This window comes from Bufo bufo, chromosome 9 (genome assembly GCF_905171765.1).
Source record: "Bufo bufo chromosome 9, aBufBuf1.1, whole genome shotgun sequence".
NCBI classification, from domain to species: domain Eukaryota; kingdom Metazoa; phylum Chordata; class Amphibia; order Anura; family Bufonidae; genus Bufo; species Bufo bufo.
Genome location: NC_053397.1, coordinates 116,688,703 through 116,702,502, shown reverse-complemented (window position 1 = coordinate 116,702,502; position 13,800 = coordinate 116,688,703). Strand labels below are relative to the sequence as shown.

Genomic DNA, 13,800 nt, shown 5'->3' with positions numbered 1-13,800 from the left:
ATCTCCAAATTCTCGTCAGAATCTTGGGCTGGGATCCAATTCTACGTCACAGGATATCCGGCTCAGCTGTCTAACAATTTCCGTTTAGTTCCAGCATGTTCTACCACACAAAGAAGGAATATTTCAACAGGTTCTTTCTAACAGACAGATCAGCTATAACTTGAACCCTTATATCGCGATAACACCAATTCAACTCTTGAGAACCCACAAAAGCGGAAGTTTCAGAGGAGATTCGTAAGAAATAAAGCTTTCTTACCTTGCCGGCATGTGATCTCGTCTGATGGTTCCGTTTAAGTCGCTCTCGTGGCGTTTGAATCGGAAGTTACGCAAGCTGTCTGCCCCACGTTGGGCGCCATTTTGTCGTCGCAATTCATGCGACTCTCCTTCTTCTTTGTGTGGTGCCAAATCAATTAGAAGAATAAGTATGTGTACAGCATACTGCTTTATAATGAGACCAGACACTAGGTGGTTTCATGAAAGCATCTTCTCATCCTCTTTGAGCCATGGTAGAAGAGAGCAGGCGAGAGAGCCTTTTATTCACAGTACATTCACTTAAATAGCAGACATGACATCACAAAAGGGGTGTTCCTTAAGAAGAGGCTATTGGCTCCTTAACCTGATAGGAGTGGTTTCAGAATCCCCTCTTCCCCCTCCCTCATTGACCTTCTCATACATATGGTTTGCAGCCATCTAGTGGACAGAAATGTGTACTACAGAATATTCTCATTATATATTCATAAAATCATAAATCCTTCTCTCACAATGGTTAAATGCACTTGATGACAGCTTGACCCTGATGTAGGATATAGCAAAAAATAACCACACTATTGATGGTTAAATGCACTTGGGTGACACAAGCTCAGCTTGCCCCTGATGTAGTATATGGCCAAAAAATAACCACACTATTGATGGTTAAATGCACTTGATGAAAGCTTGACCCTGATGTAGGATATAGCAAAAAATAACCACACTATTGATGGCTAAATGTACTTGGTGGTAGCTTGTGCTGGCGCACCACAAGCCACAAGATGGCCACCGATCACCCCAGAAAAAAATTGATATAAAAACGCTCTGGGCAGCCTAAAAACAGTGAGCAATTGAATATCAGCACTTCAATGATCCACAGCTGTAGATCGATCACTGTCTTAAGTGTTTTGGAGGCGTTAATCACTGCCTAATCTCGCCCTAACGTTGCAGCTGCAACCTCTCCCTACACTTGTAACAGCAGAGTGACGTGCAGCGCTACGTGACCCAAGCTTATATAGAGGCTGGGTCACATGCTGCACTGGCCAATCACAGCCATGCCAATAGTAGGCATGGCTGTGATGGCCTCTTGGGGCAAGTAGTATGATGCTTGTTGATTGGCTGCTTTGCAGCCTTTCAAAAAGCGCCAAGAAAGCGCCAAACACCGAACCCGAACCCGGACTTTTACGAAAATGTTCGGGTCCGTGTCACGGACACCCCAAAATTCGGTACGAACCCGAACTATACAGTTCGGGTTCGCTCATCCCTATATATTACCAATATGTATATACTTTTAGGGGAAATTTATTAACTGTATATCACCTAAAATCTCATAGATTTTGTGCCTATATTTACACCATGAATTATGAATACTTGATAGCTGAATACACAATTGAAAGCTGAATACATACAATCTAGTGCATAAAAGGTTGAGTACATACACCATGAATTATGAGTGCCTAATAGCTGAGTTGAAAATGTAAGAAAATTTACAAAACCCACTTTTTAAAGGACCAATTCAGGTATGAAGTCACTTTCTAGGGCTTGCATAATAAAAACTACCCATAAATGTCCCCATTTTAGAAACTTACACAATGAAAGCTCATTTGAAAAAAAAAAAACATGTTTTTGTGTCACCATTTTCACCTTGTGTGGAGGCTTGTTTTTTTGCAGGATGTTTCATTGGTACCATTTTGGGGTAGATATGACCTTTTGATCGCTTGATATCATGCTTTTTGTGAGGGGGACGTGACCAAAAAATGTCTATTTTGGTACTTTTAACTTTTTTATTTTTTACGGCATTCACCTAACAGGGTAGATCATATCATATTTTTTATAGCGCCGGATGTTACACACACTGCAATACCTAATATGTATATTATTTTATTTATTTTTTTAAATTTAAAATGGCTTGCCCTTCCCATCAGCATTTTTTTTTTACTTGAAACTTTTAATTTACCAGTGTAGGACTTCAACTTTTGAGAGTCAGATCCCCTCTTCAGTGCTGAATGCAACTTTTGTACAGCATTGAAGCCTGCCTGTATCACACAGGCACATCACTAGGAGATCCAACAGGGCAGGCTGGATCTAATAGTGAGATGCAGCAGGGGGACATGGAAGTACTAGAAATGCTTCTGGGGCTGCGGCCAGCATTGGCTCCCTGTCACTGCAGCACAGGGAGCCGATGCATAAAGGAAACGTATCTCTATCCCCTGCCAGACTTTTTGTCATGGTCTTACCTGCTTGCTGCTCTCCTTCGTTTGACATGTGCTGGCGGCCATCTTGGTTTCTGGGTTTCTTGTAGCCTTCCACCCTGCGGCTCCTCCTTCCCCTGGGAGGAGCTGGATGCCTAGCTCATATATATAGGAGGTCTGTGGCTTCAGTTCCTTGCTTGGTCCTCTTGTGTTCACATGCTTCTAAGACTGCTGCTGCTTCTGGTTCCTGATCCTGGCTTCGTCTGACTACCCTGCTGGTTCCTGATCCTGGTTTCGTCTGACTACCCTGCTGGTTCCTGATCCTGGCTTCGTCTGACTACCCTGCTGGTTCCTGATCCTGGCTTCGTCTGACTACCCTTCTGGTTCCTGACCTCTGGCTTCGCAAAGACTCTGCTCGGTTTCACCATCCGTTTGGACTTTTGCTTTACAGCTTTATTTTCAATAAAGCGTTCTTATTTTCACTTATCTCTTGTTGTACGTCTGGTTCATGGTTCCGTGACATTAGGACCAAGCCATGAATTCTGACGGTACAGGGCCATCCTCGCTACCCACGCTGGTTGCCAGACTTGATCAGTAGGATCACCTGTTGGGTCGGTTCGCTGTGGCGTTGCAAACCCTGCTTGAACGCACGGCTCATTTCGCTCCCGTTGCCGATGGGTCGGTTGTCGCTCCTGGGCTCGCTCCTACTGCCGCTCCGGTTGTTGCGCCAGAGTCTACCCCGACACCTGTTGTTGCGCCTGCGGTGTTTCGGGGTATGACCGGTTCTGCCCCTCTTCCACAGCGCTTTGGGGGAGAGCCAACTCAGTGCCGAGGTTTCCTTAACCAGGTGGGCATTTATTTCGAGTTGCTGCCACATGCCTTTCCTACTGAGAGATCAAAGGTGGGCTTCTTGATCTCGCTGCTCTCGGACAAGGCCTTGGCCTGGGCCAGCCCTTTATGGGAGAACAACAATCTGGTGGTTGCCGAGTTTTCCGGTTTTGTTGCTTCTCTTCGGAAGGTATTCGATGTGCCGGCTCGTGCTGCCTCTGCTGCGAAGCTCCTTATGTCCATCAGACAGGGTTCACGATCCGTAGCTGAATACGCCATTGAGTTTCGTACCCTGGCAGCAGAGGTGGGCTGGAATAATGAGGCTCTGGTCGCTGCTTTCTCTCATGGTCTCTCGGATGCCTTGAAGGATGAGGTTGCAGCTAAGGACCTACCAGTTGAGCTCGAGTCTCTTATTTCTTTCCTGATTTTGATTGACACCAGACTCAGGGAGAGACCTTCCTTTAAGGAGAACCTGCGGAGGTCTTCTAACAGATTGGTGCCTACGTTTGCTGTCCCACCCGTGCCTCCCTCTCCTCCCACGCCTCCTGGGGATGACTTGTCTGGCGGTGAACCCATGCAGCTGGGGTTTGCTCGCCTGTCCGAGGGGGAGAGGGCACTCCGGAGACGCGAGGGCCGATGCATGTACTGTGGTCTCGGTGGGCATTTTCGGTTGGCATGTCCGAACCGTCCGGGAAACGCTCGTACCCTGAGATCCTGTCGGGGGCAGATCTTGGGTGGAGTCTCCTCGTCCCCGGTTTCCCGTGTTGACAAACCACTGATCACTGTTGTCCTCTCCTGGGTCGGGGGCTCGGTGACGACCCAGGCGTTGGTGGACTCTGGTGCTGGTGGTTTGTTCATTGATAGTGTGTTCGCTGCCGCCAATTCCATTCCTCTGCAGGCTCGAGGTTCCCCACTGGCTCTTGAGGCGATAGACGGCAGACCCCTTCTGCTGCCACACGTGACACATGAGACCCTTCCAGTGGGGATAGCCATTGGTGCCGTTCACAGAGAGTCGGTCTGCCTCCAGGTTATTTCGTCTCCACACTACTCGGTGGTCTTGGGGTACCCCTGGCTCCAGAAGCATAATCCGACTTTCGATTGGAGATCGGTCGAGATCCTCTCGTGGTCACCGCAGTGTGGGGCTAGTTGCATCCATGGGTCTGTCAAGTTGCTGTGTACTTCCTCGGACTCTCTGTTGCCTCCTGAATATGAGGAGTACCGGGATGTATTCGATAAGGTGCGCGCGGTTGCCCTACCTCCGCACCGCCCATATGATTGTGCCATAGAGTTACAACCTGGTGCCGTTCCTCCTCGTGGCAAAGTCTATCCACTGTCGGTAGCGGAGAATGAGGCCATGGAGGAGTACGTGAGGGAGGCGCTTTCACGCGGACACATTCGCAAATCTTCGTCCCCGGCAGGGGCTGGATTTTTCTTTGTGAAAAAGAAGGGCGGTGAGTTGAGGCCTTGCATCGATTACAGGGGTCTCAATCGCATCACGATCAAGAACGCTTACCCGATACCCTTGATTTCCGAGCTGTTCGATCGCCTTAAAGGGGCCACGGTCTTTACCAAACTCGACCTGAGGGCGGCATATAACCTGGTAAGGATCAAGGCGGGCGATGAGTGGAAGACCGCGTTTAACACCAGGACCGGTCATTACGAATCCTTGGTTATGCCCTTTGGGTTGTGCAATGCGCCCGCAGTCTTTCAGGAATTCATCAACGATGTTTTCCGTGACCTGTTGCAGCAGTGTGTGGTAGTCTATTTGGATGACATCTTGGTATATTCTGAATCCATGGAGGCCCACATTCTGGATGTCAGACGAGTGTTGCAACGGTTACGAGAGAACAAGCTGTTCGGTAAGCTTGAGAAATGCGAATTTCACCGATCCCAGGTAACCTTCTTAGGTTACATCATTTCCGCTGAGGGGTTCTCCATGGATCCTGAGAAGGTTTCGGCTGTCTTACAGTGGCCCCAGCCCAGTGGTCTTCGTTCCCTGCAGCACTTTTTGGGCTTCGCCAATTATTATCGGAAGTTCATCAGGGACTTTTCCATGCTGGCCAAGCCTCTCACGGATCTGACCAGGAAGGGCAGTAATTCCCAGGTCTGGCCGCTCGAGGCCATCCGAGCTTTTGAGGCCCTAAAGTCCGCCTTTGTGTCGGCTCCGATTCTGTCGCATCCCAACCCTGGGTTGCCCTTTGTCCTCGAGGTGGACGCGTCTGAGACGGGAGTAGGCGCCCTTCTATCTCAGCGTAGAACACCAGAGGGTCCTCTGCTTCCTTGTGGGTTTTACTCCCGGAAACTGTCTTCCGCGGAGTGCAACTATCAGATTGGTGACAGGGAGTTATTGGCCATCGTGCAGGCCCTTAAAGAATGGAGGCACTTGCTCGAGGGTTCGGTGGTTCCGGTTCTCATCCTGACGGACCACAAGAATCTGACCTACCTTTCTGAGGCCAAGAGATTGACACCACGTCAGGCCAGATGGGCTCTGTTCTTGTCACGTTTTAATTACGTGGTCTCCTACCTACCCGGTTCCAAGAACATCAGGGCGGATGCCTTATCACGGCAGTACTCCGAGCTGTCCAGGGAGGAGTCGATTCCAACTTCGGTCATACCTCCGAATCAGATCCTGGCCGCCATTCGCACCAGCCTGACCTCTCCCCTGGGTGAGCAGATTTTGGCGGCTCAATCTGGTGCTCCCTCTGGGAGACCCAACGGCAGATGTTTTGTGCCTGAGGAGTTGCGCACTCGGTTGTTGCGAACCTACCATAACTCCAAGACCGCGGGGCATCCTGGAAAGAATCAGCTGTCCTGGGCTGTTTCACGTCTGTTCTGGTGGCCTTCCCTACGTTCCGACATCGCCGCATATGTAGCGGCATGCTCCGTTTGTGCCCAGAGTAAGTCCCCTCGGCACCTTCCGTTGGGCCTTCTGCAACCCATAGCCACCGGGGAGCGTCCATGGTCACACCTGGGGATGGATTTCATTGTGGACCTCCCTGCATCCCGAGGCCATACGGTCATTCTCATGATTGTGGATCGGTTTTCCAAAATGTGCCACTGTGTTCCTCTCAAGAAGTTACCCTCTGCACAAGAGTTGGCCACGATTTTTGCCAGGGAGGTCTTCCGGTTGCACGGTTTGCCTAAGGAGATTGTGTCGGATCGGGGGAGTCAGTTTGTGTCCAGGTTCTGGTGCGCCTTTTGCTCCCAGTTGGGGATTCATCTCTCCTTCTCCTCGGCCTACCACCCTCAGTCCAATGGGGCCGCAGAACGATCCAATCAGGCCTTGGAGCAATTCCTTCGTTGCTATGTCTCCGATCACCAAGACAATTGGGTTGACCTCCTGCCTTGGGCTGAGTTTGCCAGGAACACGGCGGTGAACTCTTCCTCTGGGACGTCTCCCTTCATGGCCAATTATGGGTTCCAACCTGCCGTGTTACCGGAGGTATTCTCTCCCCAGGATATTCCGGCTGTGGAGGATCACCTTTCCGTCCTACGTGCTTCTTGGGTACTGATCCAGAAGTCCCTTGAGGTCTCTGCGCAGCGCCAGAGACTCCAGGCTGATCGCAGACGAGCGCCTGCTCCTTCCTACCAGGTCGGAGACCGTGTATGGTTGTCCACCCGCAACCTCAACCTTCGAGTGCCCACTCCCAAGCTGGCGCCTCGCTTTGTTGGTCCCTTCCGAGTGCTTCGCAGGGTAAACCCGGTAGCCTATGCCCTTGCGCTTCCTCCTGGCATGAGGATCTCCAACGTGTTTCATGTCTCCCTGTTGAAGCCACTGGTGTGTAATCGTTTCACTTCCTCGGTTCCTCGGCCTCGTCCGGTCCAAGTGGGCAATCGTGAGGAATATGAGGTGAGCAATATCCTGGACTCACGCCTGGTCCGCGGTCGGTTGCAGTTTTTGGTCCATTGGCGTGGTTATGGTCCAGAGGAGCGTTCCTGGGTTCCCTCCGCAGATGTCCATGCTCCTGCCTTGCTCCGAGCCTTCCACGCACGCTTCCCTCAGAAACCGTTTTGTGCTCCGCGGAGGAGGGGCCCTTGAGGGGGAGGTACTGTCATGGTCTTACCTGCTTGCTGCTCTCCTTCGTTTGACATGTGCTGGCGGCCATCTTGGTTTCTGGGTTTCTTGTAGCCTTCCACCCTGCGGCTCCTCCTTCCCCTGGGAGGAGCTGGATGCCTAGCTCATATATATAGGAGGTCTGTGGCTTCAGTTCCTTGCTTGGTCCTCTTGTGTTCACATGCTTCTAAGACTGCTGCTGCTTCTGGTTCCTGATCCTGGCTTCGTCTGACTACCCTGCTGGTTCCTGATCCTGGTTTCGTCTGACTACCCTGCTGGTTCCTGATCCTGGCTTCGTCTGACTACCCTGCTGGTTCCTGATCCTGGCTTCGTCTGACTACCCTTCTGGTTCCTGACCTCTGGCTTCGCAAAGACTCTGCTCGGTTTCACCATCCGTTTGGACTTTTGCTTTACAGCTTTATTTTCAATAAAGCCTTCTTATTTTCACTTATCTCTTGTTGTACGTCTGGTTCATGGTTCCGTGACACTTTTTAGATAGAGAGGTCTCATTAACTGCAGCATCTAAAGTGTTAATCCGCGGGCATCAGAGAATACAGTGATGCTGGTGAATACAGCAGGGGCCCGGTTGTCAGGAATAGCCAGTTTATGCAAATGAGCTCTTAACAAGCTGTCTGCAGATGAGGTGCTTGCTTATTTAATATCAGAGTTATTTAAAGGGCCGAAAATTTACTTATAGGATAGCTGCCTTCAGGGGCGGACTGGGAACTTAAACTGACCCTGAAAAATGCTAAAAGTGGCCTGGTTTTGTAGTTTGGTCCAAATTGATGGAAAGCAGGGCCAACACAAATAGGCGGGCTAGCAATACTATATTGTGGCACATTATACCACCCTAGTAGAGACAAATGACACAGTCCAACACAAAATACATCCCCAAAAACTTCCACTGGCTGGCTGTGAGTAGGTCCCAGGTGGCCCCCTGGGTATCTGCCCACCGGACATTTCCCTGTAAGGTCTATGGCCAATCTGCCCCTGGCTGCCTTACATCAGGTGGCATCAGAGGCAGAGCTTGTTAAGTGCTCATTTGCATTCCTTTCTTCCCACCCAGAATTCCAGAGGAACATGTATGGCCTATAAGTCTCCTCACACGATTAAGGTGTTCTCTCTCCAAGAAGAGATAGTACCCCCTAAATCCTGACTTAGGCCTCTCAACCAGTTAAGCCAGTACTCTCTGGTCTGCACTCATGAGGGGCAATCACCCAGAAAAAGCTGTCTGCAGATGAGGTGCTGGCTTATTTAATAAGATAGTACTGCCCAAATCAACTAAGGACAGATTTCATCCACTCACTAACCGTGAATCCATCTGGATTTTCAAATTGAACACTCTGGTGCCCTTTGGGCAAAACCATTGATCATGTTGAATTATAATTAATCATCTGGTGTTTGCAATTACCGTATTTTTTGCCCCATAAGACCCAAAAGTGTGTGTGTGGGGGGGAAAGGCAGTGCGTCTTATGGGGCGAATGCTGCCATTTTTACTCTGCTAACACAGATACATTTATTCTCAGTGGATTTGTTTGTTTGATGTGACTGAGAAGGTGAGTGGTCCACTTTCAAAACGCATAGCACTTTTTGTGCTTTATTTTTAAATAAATTAGTCAACCAGAGGAGCGCTCTGGAATCTCCCTTTTGCCTTTTATCTCAGTTGTATCAGAATCCTTTTTTCCATGGTGTGGAACTGCACCTTGTTAGCGTCTGTCCCTATTCAGGCCTGTATGTTCTCAGCAGTGTTGTGCTGACTTATGCACAACCTCATCTGGTAAGCCTTACTCTCTTCTGTGCATTTGTTTTACTGATGGTCCTCACACTATGTAGCACCCCACTACTCCTCTTTTTACACACCAATTTTCAGGCCAACTGGAACATCTTTGATTGAGGTAGATTCAATTCAGATCCAAAGCAAATTTTCAGACTAATTCGTTAGAATCAGACCTGTATCATATTTCAAGGAATTTACTTATTTCTGTTTAGTTTTCTTTATGCTTAGGAGTCATGATTGACTGACCGCAAACTGCATGACTACGCATACAAGAAAGGGTGTCAATCACTCAGAAAGACCATTGCCATGACTTCTAAGCATAAAAGAAGCAGAGATTTAAATGAACAAATTACAAGTCACATTGAGTCTTTTCCCATGAAACTATATATGAATCTGCTCAGGAATTGCTACTCTATAACATGCTGCCTACAGGTTGCACTGCATTTTCATGGTGACCACTTTTTGTTAGGTAATTGTAATAAATAATGACCAGTTTAGTAAATTCATGATATGAACTACTGTAACAGTCCCATAGAATTAAAAACCATTCAAAATTATCATATATGTAATGCTTTTGTTGTTGTTTTAGTTTTGTTTGTTATTGGATCGGCAAATGTATCAAATACAAAATGTGTTCAACATTCCTGTTATAATGCAATTGGCAAGATTATTGTATTTTATGTGGTTTTATAATCAAACCTTTTATTTATAACTGTATTGTAACAGACAATATAATAAGAGCAAGTTCCTTGGTTTTGATACACATTACTGCATCGCTAGTCTTCTTATCTGCTTCCTATCTCTCTGCAGCAATAGTTTGATGAAGGTCTTTTGAACCGAAACAACATGTTTGTAGCCACTTGAAAAAATAAATCACAATTTGCATTCTTATTCGTTGGAGTGCTAGAATTTTCTTCAATGTGTCTAACAGACAAATATCTCAATAAAAAGGTTAAAACTTAACAAAAAACATAATTGATGGTGGTCAAAACTAGGTTCCTTACCCTATCCTTATAAAAGTTATAAGGATAAGGTAAAGATGGCACAGCAGTTTGAAAATAAACCACACTGGGCCAGGTATATACTAGGAATACACAAGCCACCAACCAGTATTGGACATGATGATCGCACCAGGGCATCGACCTTCAGATCAGACCCACATGTGTGTTTCATCCTACAGGTTTACCTTATCTTTATAACTGTCATTATCTCTTTTTTTGTACCTTTTTTTTTATGCAGCACAGGTTTTTGACTACTTTCTTCCATCAATTTTTTTAATTTATTTTTTATTTTTTACAGAGAACATGTCACCTCTCCTGACATGTCTCTTGTAGTTTATAATGTAATAACTCCGGAGCATCTTTTCTTAAAACTTAATGTTGTTCCAGTTAGGGATCGACCGATTATCGGTTTTACCCTCAGCAGCACAGGGGAGAAGGAAGCAGTGTCTCCCTCCCCCTGTGCTGCTGCTGCCGCTGCCGCCAATTAGAGGAGAGAGGACAAGAGGAGGGGCGGGGCTGTGGCCACTGCGCCACCAATGAAGATGAGTCTTTCATTAATTCATATACAGGAGGCAGGAGCTGGCTGCAGAATCACATAGCCGGCTCCCGACCTCTGTGAGCGGTAGCTGCGATCTGCGGTAGTTAACCCCTTAGGTGCCGCGATCGCAGCTACCGCTCATAGAGTTCGGGAGCCGACTAATGAGAGATTTCTCTTCATTGGTGGCGCAGTGCGCCCCCCAAGCCCCCCAGTATTAATCATTGGTGGCGCAGTGCGCCCCCCACCCCCATCCCAGTATTAAAAACGTTGGTGGCGCAGTGCGTCCCCCCACCCAAGCCCCCCCCAGTATTAATCATTGGTGGCAGTGGCCACAGGATCCCCTCTCCCCTGCTCCTCCGATCGGAGCCCCAGATGTGTAATCCTGGGGCTCCGATCGGTTACCATGGCAGCCAGGACGCTACTGAAGCCCTGGCTGCCATGTTCAGCTCTATGCTGCTGTGTGCACAAAGCACAGAGCAGCAGGGACAGTGTGAGCTCCTATTCACCCTGATAGAGATCTATCAGGGTGAATAGGACAAGGGTTCTAGTCCCTAAGGGGGCTAAAAGTTAGTAAAAAAAAATATTAAGTATAAATGAAAAAGAAAGATTTACAAAAAAATAAAAATACACGTTAACAATAAACATATTCATTTTCAGCAGATTTGTGTAGGAATTTTATTTATTTTTTTAAATGAAAATTTCCAGAATATCAGTATAAATTATCGGCTATCGGCCCTAAAAAATCAATATCGGTCGATCCCTAGTTCCAGTCCTCTGTTATTCCTATTAGATGTTTATGAATTAATTAACTGTTGTCTGCAATAAAAGCCCAATTGGGTGTTTCTAGTTGGGGATGTGTCCCTGCACAATATGACACTTTTAATACTGATTGGATGGTGTCAGACTGTGTAGGGAGCTGGAACTGCAGGCTTCTTTGAGTTTACTTATGTACAAGAGACTATGTGGGTATGGTATTGGGGAGTCCCTTTGGTGCAAGTAACTGGTCACCCTGGGTATTGTAGGTGTCAGCATATAATTGTTACCATACAATCAAATAGTAGATTAGTGAAATAATTATGTAGTTTATTCTAAGTTAGAGCTCAATTTGTAACCCTAAAGATATCTTAGTGAGAAAATGAATTCATTTAGTTATTCTGCCTTTGCCTTGCCCATAACATAACAGTTGTAGAACATCAATTCTGATTTATGTCATTTCTCTATTTTTTCTCCTGGAAATCCATTCAAGATGCTCACCATGCTCACACCCATTTGTCAATTTATCAATACTCTCCCAGTATTGACTGATATTTTTGTTTTGTTGTGAATACAAGTATTTACTAAACAGACCTTATAAACACTCATTATATATCTTCCTGGTAAGAATGTGGCTTAAATAAGTCTCTATGTTTATTTAGTAATTAAGAGATGAGGTGTATTAGATGACTGGCACAAAGTGAAATTATGATTCACACAGGTAGACAAAAAGTTAACCCTTTGTGACAGAATGGCTCAATATTTTTAATAAACACCAATTGAACTAAATTATTGTTAGCCCAAAATGAGTAAAATGCAATCATAAAAATAATTGTCTCTGAAGAGGCTAAAGAGGCTCTATCACCTGGAACACCCCATTTAAACCAAGCACATAGCCTGGTAGGGGTGATACTGCAGTTTAAAATGATACCTTCCTCCTCAATGTCGGCGCATGGTTGTTATTTAATAAAATCATGTTTTCATCCCTTTGCTGCCAGGCAATTTCAAGCACCAGGAAGCAGGCATTTTCAGTACGAGCACCACTATGTGGCGCCTACAGTCACTTAAACAAACCTCTCCCATTGATTGACAGCGCTAGTCAAGGAGAGGAGGTGTGCTTAGTTGAATCAGAATCAGCTTTATTCGCCAAACACGACGCAATAGATCGTGCTCGGAATTGGGTTAGGCATAGGTACAGGCATAGTACTGGGGGGGGGTGTAAGGTTCTGCAATGGGCACATCAGGGGCGAAGGATTATGAGCGGGAGATGGGGCGTGGTGCGTTCAGCAGTCTGACGGCCGTTAGGAAGAAAGTGTTCAGCCTCCTCGATGTCCTTGCAGGGATGGCCTGATCCCTGCGGCCGGACTTTAGACGTCTGAAGAGACGATGGCCCGGATAGGAGTGGTCATTGGATATTTTCAGAGCCCTGGAGCGCAGTCTGTTGGAGAAGATAGAGTCAAGGGGTGGTAGTGGCAGTCGAGTAGTTCTCTCCGCCGAGCTGATGACCCTTTGTAGTTTGCACTTGTCACTGGCTGATGAACCGGCATACCAAACCAGAAGAGACGAGCACAGTACCGACTCGATGGTGCAGGAGTAGAAAGACTTCAGTAGGTCCTGTGCCATGCCGAACTTCTTCAGTTGTCGAAGGAAGTAGAGCCGCTGGTGAGCCTTCTTTATGATGGACGAGATATTGGGACGCCAGGATAGGTCCTCAGAGATTGTCGTGCCTAGGAGGCAGGCACTGAGTACCCTTGCGACTTCAGATCCGTCAATGTAGGTCGGGGGGGGAACTACCCTTCTTTTCCTGAAGTCGATGACCAGCTCGACCGTCTTTGTGGTGTTTAGGACCAGATTGTGCACGCCACACCAGTTGCTGACCCTGTCGATTTCCTTACGGTAGGCCTGCTCATCGCGGTCGCTAATCAGGCCCACGAGTGTGGTGTCATCTGCAAACTTGATGACTTTAACTGAGGCCTCCTCCGATCTGCACTTGTTCGTATACAGAATAGTTGTCGGTTGGTGTCGCATAGCGGTGCTCGTATTGAAAAAGCCTGACTCCTGGTGCTCGAAATTGCCTGCCATACAATTTTATCTACAACCGTGGTGCCGAAAGTGAGGAGGACGGTATCCTTTCAAACTGCAGGATCATCCCTACCAGGCTATGTGCCTGATATAATAGGGATGATCTGGGTGAATTAGTCTGTTTAAATGAACCGCTTTGTGATACAAATTGCATATTAGTGAAAGCAAGCCATAATTCGTAGCATACCTGCTTTTACATCAGACACATTTTATATCAGATTATTTTTGATATAGCAGATAGCAGATTCTTTTTTTGTTATGCCTAGTAACAGGGTAAAGTTGTCTAAAAAAAATTCAGCTACTAATATTTTCTAATCTTGTACTGTATG

At 47.1% G+C, this 13,800-nt stretch overlaps 1 protein-coding gene across 1 annotated transcript in view; it reads left to right on the top strand.

Annotated features, from left to right (window-relative positions):
- Positions 1 to 13,800, top strand: part of LOC120978530 — a 364,435-nt gene that overhangs the window by 194,762 nt on the left and 155,873 nt on the right. The gene's annotated exons all lie outside the window — the stretch shown is intronic.